Source organism: Trachemys scripta, chromosome 4, assembly GCF_013100865.1.
Source record: "Trachemys scripta elegans isolate TJP31775 chromosome 4, CAS_Tse_1.0, whole genome shotgun sequence".
NCBI lineage: Eukaryota > Metazoa > Chordata > Testudines > Emydidae > Trachemys > Trachemys scripta.
The window spans coordinates 68,696,765-68,707,624 of NC_048301.1; the positions used below are offsets into that span (position 1 = coordinate 68,696,765).

Genomic DNA, 10,860 nt, shown 5'->3' on the forward strand with positions numbered 1-10,860 from the left:
TGCTAATCCAACGTTTATGAAGAGCTTGAAAAGAAGTTTATGGAGGAGGGGAAAGTTTGGGAGTGGGGTTGCTCTGAACTACTGTACTAGATTTGATTAGCCGGGTTCAATGGCAATACGCAAGCAGAGGATGAAATAAATCCTTCCCTGCCCCCCACTAACGGGAACCAGTTCCAATTCCCCACTCACTGTGGAATTTACAGTGTACAAGAGAAACTTCTATAGCTGTCCAGCTTCCCTTCAGGCTAATATTATATTAAAAACAGTTACGAACATGCCCATATGCAACCCTGGAAATTACCTATATCTTTTGCATTTTGTGGGATGGGGTGGTTGGAAGATGTTAGATGCCTTTGAGTTTATGAACAACCTCTGACTTGTAACAGACAACAATGGGTGTATCACTTACAAAGAAGCTAACAGGAATGTGGCATGCTAACCAATCAGAAACAGGCACGTTGGTCCAAACTGGCACAGATGCTAGTATCTGTTGCTGCAGAGCCAGGGCTTCAACTCAGTTTGCTTTCTTTCCTATTCACTATCAGATAGAATCACCGCCTAAACTTCATATCACAAGCATCCAGCACAGATGGTATTTGTACCTTAAAGTGCAGATATAGGCAGAAAAGTGGTGCTGTAAAAGACATCGTATTTATCCCCTCTCCATGACAACAGGGGATGGCTCACTTGATAAATTGCCCTGTTCTGTTCATTCCCTCTGAAGCACCTGGCACCAGCCACTGTCAGAAGACAGTAGACTGGGCTAGATGGACCACTAGTCTGACACAGTATCCCCATTCTTGTGTGACTTCCAAATCCAGCTGGCTCCGTTTTCAAAAGAATGTGCTTTTTCTGGCTGCCAGCACAGCAATCTTCATCTAGGAAGTGAGAAACTATCTGGGTCTTTTTGCTTCATACATCAACATGGATAATGGAGAGACTAGAAACTGACCAGACAACTCTGTTGCTGGCTTAGAAAGCAGAACAGGCTCCAGTTCACTCCACTACATCTGTATTGGGCTTGCAGGGCTAACAGGAGGAAACATTTGTTGTGATGATACAAGTAGCAGACCTTACTCAAATATATTTATGGGAAGCAGATCTGAGAAGCAAAATGAGGCCATTTTTATATATTTACTTTTTGGCTATGACGAGCACAGGTATTGCCAGTATATTTAGCTCCCTGGGTGCTAAATCTTCCTTTGAAAATAAACAAGAAAATAGCCACTTTCACCTTCTTGTTACAGATAGGTTTTTCTCTGGAAGGCGGAACTCCCACTGCTGGACGCTTAAAATTCATCCCCAGTGTTCTTCAGTGTAAACCAAAACCAAAAGTACCTTTGTAGAGTCTTGCTTCACTCTCAGTCCACATAGGAGCTGACAAACCAGAACAAACCAATCACTCTTCTAGTCAGGATCCTGTCTCCATCTGTGGCCAATGCGTTATGCAAAGAAAGATGCAAGACTCCCAGAACATATCTAAATATACAAAACTCTCCACTAGGGGAAGGTGGAGAAAGGAAAAATTATCTCAATCTGACTCCTACTGGTAAACAACAAGTTTACTCAGCTCAGTTGACTCTGTTTCCCCAGAATAATTAACCCAAGGGGGAAGGAATATTGGTGCCCTTTAATTAACATTACCATTTTCTAGTCTATCTTGATGAGGGTGGCAGGCAGTTTGGCATTGAAAAGCCATGACTGGAAGTCCCTTCACTTTATTTATTTAAATATGACTTTTATTAAATGAAATCCAGAAACTCACAAAATCCTGAGGGTGACATAGCATCAATAGAAATAACGACTACCCTACTACTTGTATGACTTTAGTGCCAGGACAAACAGATTCTTTTTATATGCCACTGTAACCTTCACCTCCTCACAAACATTAGGCTTTACCAAATCTTTACTGTTTTGTAGTTGTCTTTTCAGGACACTTTCCTTTCATTTTCCGAAAAATTTGCTTGTCTGCCTTCATAGTTTCAGAGAGTTTAAGGCCAGAAGGGACCATTTGATTATCTAGTCTGACCTCCTGCATATCACAGGCCATTAAATTTCACCCTGTTTTGAGCCCAATAATTTGGGTTAGACTAAACCATTCCAGTCATCAGGAGACTAAACTTCCTTGTTCTCTGCAGACAACTCCACCATCCTGCCTGTCACTTAGGCCCATAACCTGGTTATCATCTTTGAGCTGAACCCCTCTCTAAGTCCTCACATCCAGGCTATGTTTAAATCTTGCAGATTCCTTCTGCATAACATATCTAAGAGAGGGCCTTTCCTATTCATCCACACAGCTAAAATGTTCTTCCAGGCTCCCATTATCTTATCTTGGAAGTACTGCAACATTCTTCTCTCTGGCCCTGAGATGCAGTCTTGCTCCACTTATATCCATTCAGCATGCTGCTGCAAAGATCATTTTCCTAGCCCAGCGTTCTCAAACTGTGGGTTGGGACCCCAAAGTGGGTTGTGACAGGGCTGGCATTAGACTTGCTGGGGCGTGGGGCTGAAGCTAGGGTTGCCAGGCATCCGTTTTTTGACTGGAACGCCTGGTCGAAAAGGGACCCTGGTGGCTCTGGTCAGCACCGCCAACCGGGCCGTTAAAAATTCGGTCGGCGGTGCAGCAGGGGCCCAGGGCTAAGACAGGCTCCCTGCCTGCCCTAGCTCCACAAACTCCCGGAAGCGACTGCCAAGTCCTTGCTGCCCCCAGACACATGAGCGGGCAGGAAGGCTCCGCGCGCTGCCCGTGCCCCGAGTGCCAGCTAAGCAGCTCCCATTGGCCGGGAATTGTGACCAATGGGAGCTGCGGGAGTGGCGGCTGCAGGCGTGGGGGCGGCACTCAGAGCCTCCCTGGCTGCCCATGCCAGAGGGGCCACAGGGACCTGGTGGCTGCTTCCTAGGAGCTGCGGTAAGCGCCGCCGGCACCCCACACCCCAAACCCTCTCCCATACCCAAACCCTCTGCCCCAGCCCACAGTCCCCTCCTGAACCCAAACTCCCTCCTGGAGCCCGCACCCTGCACCCTCCAACCTCCTGGCCCAGCCTGGAGCCCCATCCTGCACCCCAAACCCCTCATTCCCAGCCCCACCCTAGAGCCCACACCCCCAGCTGGAGCCCTCACCCCTCCCCCCACCCCGCACCTCTACCCCCTGCCCCAGCCTGGTGAAAGTGAGTGAGGATGGGGGGAGAGCAAGCGACGGAGGGAGGGGGAATGGAGCGAGCAGGGTCAGGGCCTCAGGAAAGTGGAGGGGTAGGACAGGGCCTTGGGGTGTTCGGTTTTGTGCAATTAGAAAGTTGGCAACCCTAGCTGAAGCCCAAGCCCTAGGGCCGAATACTGAGGGTTTCGGCCCGGGGTGGTGGGGCTCAGGTTATAGGACCCCGCCTGGGGCTAAAGCCCTTGGGCTTCTGCTTTGGCCCTTCACCCTGGGCGGTGGGGCTCAGGCAGACTCAGGCTTCAGTCTCCGCTCCTGGGGTCGTGTAGTAATTTTTCTTGTCAGGAGGGGGTCGCAATGCAATGAAGTTTGAGAACTCCTGTCCTAGCCCATTGCTTTGACCATGTCACCCGCTCATTATATCCCTCTGCTGGCTCTCTCTTCTCTATCACATCAAACATAAGATGCTTGTCTTCATTTTTCAGGCCCTTCACGACCTATCCCTACCCTACCTATCATCTCTCATTCAATACTGAAAGGTCAACTCTTGCCTCTGATTAGCCCAGGAAGCCGGCCTCCGTCACCCATTTGTTAAATTTTCAAACAAGCACCTTTTTGCTTTCCCCCATGCTGCTGCTCGGGAGAAGCTATCTGTAAACATCTGCAAAACTAACTTATGATCCTCCTTCAAAACACTCCTTTTCTGTGATACCTACAAATAATTTGACAACAGTTCGGCTGCTGGTGATCATGCTGACCAATATTGTCTCACTGTTTCTTTGTACTACCCCATCTGTCTATATCCTGCTGTTGCCTCTTGTCTTATACTTAGATTGTAAGGTCTTTGGAGCAGGGGCTATCTTTCTGCTCTATGTTTATACAGCACCTAGCCTAACAGGGTCCTGTCTCTGACTGGGGATCCTAGGTACCATGATAATACATATAATAATACTAATAATGTGCACCACAGGCAGGAAGAGGAGACCAAGATGCCATGGATGCCCGAAGCTCCTGCAATGGCAGGGAATTGATTAGGTGAGATATGACCAGGTGATCCAGCAGGCAATCCATGCTTCATGCTGCAGAAGGCAAACCCGCATCTTACCAAAATCTCTGCCAATCTGGGCCAGGGTGTGTGTGTGTGTGGGGAGGGAATTCCTTCCTGTCCTCAAATCTCGTGAACAGTTTGACCCTGAGCACATGAGCAAAACACCAGCCAGGCATCAAGACAGAGGATTCTCTGTACCACTTCAGAGCATCGGCCCACCCTGTATCCAGCTGTGGCCAATTGCTGATGCTTCAGAAGAAGATGGGAAAAAAAACTCAGAATACATCTAGACAATTGTGCATTAGGGAAAAGAAACATTTCTTCTTGACCCCTGCAGGCAAATGGTTGAAGCCCCTGAAGCATGAGATTGTCATTGTCTTACTGCAGAGTTGCAAATATTATGAGAATGTTGAGGGCAATGGAGAACTTCCCATTGTCTCCTTGGCCCATAAAAGAAGGGAATGGACACAATGGTTCATAGAGTCACAGATTCCAAGGCCAGAATGAACCACCACAACCATCCAGCCTGCCCCCTTGCATACACAGGCTGTAGAATTTCTCCCAGAAACTGGATTAAAGAATATCTTTTTAAAAAAGATATCCCATGTCTTCTTAATGATGAGCCCACCACCTCCCCTGGTAAGCTGTTCTAATAGTTAATTTCCCCCATTGGTAGGAAATTGTGTCTTATTTCGAGGTTCAATTTGTCTAACTTCAATTTCCAGCCATTGGATCTTGTTATGCCTTTTGTGAGCAAGATTGAAAAGCCCCCTGTGATTGGCAGGGATAACAGAAATCTATTTGCCACAGAAAAATGCAGAATTTGCATTTTTACACAGAATCTTTAGTTTTTACATGTTGTGAAAAAATAAAAAGAGTAAGAACCCAGTTTATCTGCACCTCCATTATCTAGATCTCCCTACTAACTGAACCAGGGCTGACAGCCCGAGCCTCGCCACCCAGGGCTGAAGCTCTCTGGATTATCTGAATTTTTGATTATCTAGTCTGGCCCCAATCCCAATTACATCAGATAAATGGGGTTTCTTTGTATACCAGTTGAACACAATGTTTTATTGATACCTGTATATATTGTGGCTAGGGAAACTAAAACTCAGCGTCTCATTTTAATCATGGAAAAATGCACGTTTTTATTTTTTTAAATCAGATAATTTTGGTTTTTTTTATCACAGAAAACTAGGATCCCTGATGATCAGCTCTCTCATTCTGCATGTAAGCATCTATACACAGTGATCAAGTCACCTCTCATCCTTCCCTTCAATACGCTGAGCTCCTTAAGCCTCACATTGTAGGCTTGTTTTCCAGCCCCTGGATCATTTGTGTGACCCTCCATGAGTTTTTTTTTACAATAATCTGCAGTACTGTGAGAATGCCAATATTTGACCCTTACTGGCAGAACTGCTGCTATGATAAGTCATTATTAATCAAATAGGTCAACCATTTATTCTATATGTATTTGTTTTTTTGTTTGATTAGGGTGTTTTGCTTGTTTGTCATAACTGGGCCTTAGTTGTGTCAGTTCTGGTGTTTATATTATATATAGCACTATGACCAGGGCAAGCCACTGGAGGGGTATCTGCACTGCAATTGGGAGATGTGACTGCAGCGTGTGTAGACATACCTGAGCTAGACCTAAGCTAGATCAAAGCTAGCACAAGGAACTAGGGCAGCAGCATAGTCAGCAGCCACTCAAGTAGAAATGGAGGATCCTGGGCAGACAGGGCTAGCCCACGAAATTGCCCATGTTTCGGTGGCTTCATTGCCATTGTCATTGAGCTAGCTCAGACACATATACAGGTGCTACCATCACAATGCCTGATTGCAGCATAGATATAAGAGTCAGGATTCCTAGTCTATTCTTTGCTCTGCCATTGATTCACCGTGTGACCTTGAGCAAGTCACTTACTTTCTGTCTGCCTGAGTTTTCACCCATCTGTAGAATAGATACAATAATACTGACTTCCCTTATGATCATGCTGTGACAACACCAATAAGGAGAAAGTAAATATTCTTTCCAGTGCCTTATCCTGGGTAGGGGGGAGATAAGCTAATATTTTGTACTTCTTTGTGCATTTTATCAGGAGGATCTCAAAGCATTCTGTGTCTGTACAGCATGTAGCACAATAGGGTCCTGGCACATGACTAGAGCTCCTAGGTAGGCCCTACAATAATAACAAAAAATAATAAGTGAGCCTCACGGCCCCTGTTATCCTTTGTTGAGAGGCAGTGTTAACTAATGGTTAAACCAAGGGATGGGAGTCAATTCCTGGGTTGTAGTCCCAGATCTACTACGGACAGTGCCTCTGTTTCCCCTTTTACAAAACGGTAATAGTGTCTCTCAGATGGAAGGGTCCTCTGCATAAGCAGTGCAGAATAGGCCATCTTTATGTACAACACAGCTCAGGGAGGAGATTCCCCACCATACCCCTCCACTTTGAAGTGTAATACATTTTCCCAGCAGCAATGAACTGTGTCATCGTAGTTAGGAACATGTTCACTACTGTCATCTATGTGTGGAGTATCTTGGACCAGCTTATTATGACCCCACTTCAGGGAAGTACTTAAGCTCAGGTTTAAATCCCATTGATGTAAATAGGACATAAGCATGTACTTAACATTAGATACATAGTGAATGGCTTGCCTGACTTGTAGCCTGCAGTGGCTGCCGCCAGTAGAGGTCTCATTGTAACAAGTGCTGTTTTTCCGCTCACTCATAATTTTTTAAAAAATTCTCCTTTGGGATTTATTATCTTAGAATCATCTATCGCTATCAAGTCCCTGACCAATGCAGTATAAGTATTAAGGTATTTGTATACATGAAAATGAAAGGATGTTGCACTCTGAGTGCTTTATTTCTTTTACAGACACTTGTTAAATACAGTTCAGGTATCAAATTCACCATGCTGCCTATGAATAATTTTAGCTCCTGGAGGGACCATCTTTTCCAGCAGGCAAGAGGGAAATAAGAGGATTCTCCTGTTATTAAGCAATGCAACAAACTGAAAGGAAATACTGAAGCTGGGAAAGCTTCCTTGCCTCTGGTGGGAGGGAGAGCAGGTCCAGCTTCTGAACTTTAGCTCCTATGTGACACAAGTTTGCAGGTCCAGTGCAAGAGGATGCCAAAACCAGACAAGGAAGCCTGGGTGTGACAAGCTAGCTCGGACAGGGGCTGGGAACCCATCTCCTAATATCCCAGCCATCACAAATGTCTAAAGGTATCTAAGGAAATCCCAGTACCACTACCAAGGACTAGGGATGGGTAGAAGCCAGATTTTTGTTTAGTGGGAACCTCAAGAATTTCAACATTTTTTTCCCATTCTGAAAAAGGAACAAAAACTAAAAAGTGAAGAAGTTTTCTGCAAAAACAAAATTCTGAAAATTTCTTCCATTTTGGGTCATCTGAAGTGTTTCATTTCAATAAAATCAAAACATTTCATTCCCAATTCAGCCTTATGAAAAACTTTTGAAAAATTAGTTTCACATCAAAACAATTAATGGCATTGGGCAGAGAAAAATTGAGCCGTGCTGTTCAGAAAAAGCAGGGCACATGGACACCATTTAATTTGTTTCCCAAAACAAAAACTTCTCAAAATCTACAGAAAATGCTGAGTGTCAAAGCTGACCCGTTTTCTTGCCGAAGAGACCATGTGAATGTACATTGTGCAGCGAGCTCTACCAGGGATCCCCCAGTACATCGCACAGGGGTCCCTGCCCCTCATCTCAATCAGCTCTGGCTGAACGCGAAACACACACAAAGAAACTTTCCTGCCCTCGACCTGACCCAGTGCGTGCCAGCCCCGACTCTTCACAGCCACAGGGGACAAAGGAAGGAGGGGAAGGGCCCCTGCTGGGGGCGGAGGGGGGGGGAAGAAGGGCACTGCGTGGAAGGCGCAGGGGAAGAGCAGAACAAGGGGGACTGGAATAATTTGTATACTGGGGGTGCTGTGCGGAGAGCCATTGAACCAAATGTCAACCCTGTATATGATGATACCCACTTCAAGCCAGGGGGTGTGGTGCGGCAGTCCCTCCAGCCCCCCTAGTTCCAGCACCTATGGCGGACGCTGCAGGTGCCCGGGATCTCTCCTGCCTGTGTCCCGCTGTCCGAACAGCCAGGGCGGGCAAGCGCCAGAGCCTGCCGGGGGAGGCGAGGTTCCTTCCCTTTGCTGGGGAGCCGGGTCTCAGCGCCTGCCAGATGCCCCACGCGGATGCCTTGTCTATTCCCGGGAGAGGGCGACAGATCCTGACCCGGAATCGTCCGTGTGGCTCCAGCGCCCAGCATATGGCCGGCCCCGGCTCCTTGTAGCCACCCCCCGCAACTCCGCTCCAGCGGCGCTGGCGCCCAGCCCCCGGCGCTGCCAACATCTGCTCCGACAGCAGGCTCCAGCACGCCCTGCTCCGGCGCACAACACGGGGCCAGCCCGCTCCCGTTGTGTTTGCCTTCCGCTGCCCTGGGCAACCCCCCCACCCCTGGAGCCCGCTTTGTTCCGGGTGTGAGTTACTCCCTCACCCCCCCCCCTTCCAACTCCTCTCCTGCGGGAGGAAGCGGAGCCGGAGCCGGAGCCAGCGCAGCGAGAAACGAAAGCAACAGCGGTCGGGCTCCAGAGCCCTCCCTCCGGCTCCCACGCCGGCCCCGGCATCCCCCAGCCCAGCCCAGCATCCGCCAGCTCCGTTGCGGGAGGACTGGACGGGCTCCCCCTGCACTTACCCTGGCGAAGATGGGGAGAGCGCGCTCCAGAGCAGCTGCTGCGGCCACGCTCTGCCTCGCTCCTGCCTCTCCCTCCTCCTCCGCTCAGCCGCGCATTGTCTTCCTCGCCTCCATGGATGGCTCGAGGCGGCGGCGGCGGCTGCTGGAGATTAAATGTTCCAGTGATTCTAACCCGTAGCATGGATGCGGTTGCAAACTGCACATGCTCCCTCCTGACAGCCGGCCTTCTCCAGCACCAGCCCTTAACTCCTTCGCTGCTGTCCTGAGCCAGCTGCGATACAGGGAGGTGATGATGGAGGGGAGATACCCGCACTGACTTTAGCAGGGAAAATCATCTGGCTGCAGGCCTCAGCTCTCCTGCTCCCACCCCCTGGCCTACAGCACCTACAATTGCACCTACAGCACCTCCTATAGAGCAGGATCGGCTTTCCAGCGAACTCCTTCTGGCTTGCTAAGGGTTAATTCAGGTCACGTTCCCTGCTGCAGTTCTTCCAATTTTTAATAATTTACCTGGTAAATTTACATGCAACGACTTTGCATCATCTGTAGCTGCTAAACACAGAAGCAACACAGGTACCAGCTCCTGAGAATTTAGGATTTGCTAGGCCCCATCAGACTCCTGGTCCACCAAGGCAGGTAACTGGCTTCCTGGTGATGCTTCAGAGTCCTTGTGTTACATGCTGTAGTTGCCTTGAGGGGTTGCAGGAAAAATAGACACCCCACTCCCATCAATATTCCAGGAAAAATAGACACCCCCCGCCCATCAATATTCCAGCTATGATATACCTCCTTGCTTGCCATGGCCAAAAGGTGGGACAAAGGCCCAAAACAAAGGATGCAAAAATAGGAGCTAGAAGAGAGCACTTGGGTCACCCAATCTTTGCAGGCCTCAATCACTCCTTCCTCAGTCTGATTTATTACCTAGTCAGGTACTTTACCTGGAATAGATCCTACGCTATTGACCTTCTATTGGATGATCTCTAGTGCAGTGTCTGCCACCTACCTCAATTTCCCCCTCATGAGAGCCCCTTTAAGAACTCCAGTCTCAGTTTCCAGTCACCTTCTCAGTCCAAAATCCTTTAATTCGCTCTTTATGAGGCAGCCAACCCAGTTTGTCAAAAACAGAACTCAAAAGTCCCAAAACAAACACAAAGTGTTTAATCAGTTCCAGCTCCTCACAGCATCCTGTTTCCTGGGCTTCCCTAGCTTACTTCAGGGCCTCCTGCTTCTTCAGTCTCCGCTACTTCTCTCAACCAACTACTCTACCCTCCTCACCTTCCTGCTGCCATTTATACTGAATTGTCTGATTCCTCTCTGATTCCTTTGGCTCATCTTGTAATCACAGCTAGTTTAGCCCTGGGCTCTCCAGCCCAGGGGCAAACCAACCTGTTACAATCTCAAGGTCCTTTGCAAACACTCATTCACACCTCTGTAAAGTGGTAAATATTTTCTGTTCAGTTTTCTAACTAAAAACCTGCTCTCAGGTTGTAAAAGCAGGACCGGCTCTAAGCACCAGCAAAGCAAGCACGTGCTTGGGGTGGCACATTTCCAGGGGCGGCATTCCGGACATCCTTTTTTTTCGGGGCAGTTGTGCTCTTGGAGCTGCGCCACTTAGACGGGGCGAGGGCGCCGTGCCTCCGGCCGCAGTGGAAAGGGGAAGCCCCAGCCCTGGGATGCTGAACTGCCAGGGCCCAGCCGCTACCTGGGGAGGAGAGGGTGAGTCCTGCTGGGGAGCCGGGGCTGCGCCGCCTCATCTGCGGACTGGCTGCTGCGCTGCCTTGTGTCACCCCTTATATCGGGACTTCTCTGCGCGGCCGGGTGGGGGTGGGGGTAAAGCCACTGCAGGCACTGGGAGAAGGTGACATCACTCCCTCCGCTGCCAGCGCCGCCTGCGAGCCCCAGCCTAACCTGCGCTTGGGATGGTAAATTTTTTGCTTG

General features: G+C 48.7%; 1 protein-coding gene across 2 annotated transcripts in view; it reads right to left on the reverse strand.

The window, feature by feature from the left end:
• Positions 1 to 9,158, reverse strand: part of TMEM229B (transmembrane protein 229B) — a 53,562-nt gene extending 44,404 nt beyond the window's left edge. For both annotated transcript variants that reach the window (XM_034769510.1, XM_034769509.1), the window contains exon 1: positions 8,923 to 9,158. The gene's annotated coding sequence lies outside the window, so the exon portion shown is untranslated. The remainder of the gene's footprint in view (positions 1 to 8,922) is intronic.
• Between the last annotated feature and the right edge of the window lie 1,702 nt (positions 9,159 to 10,860).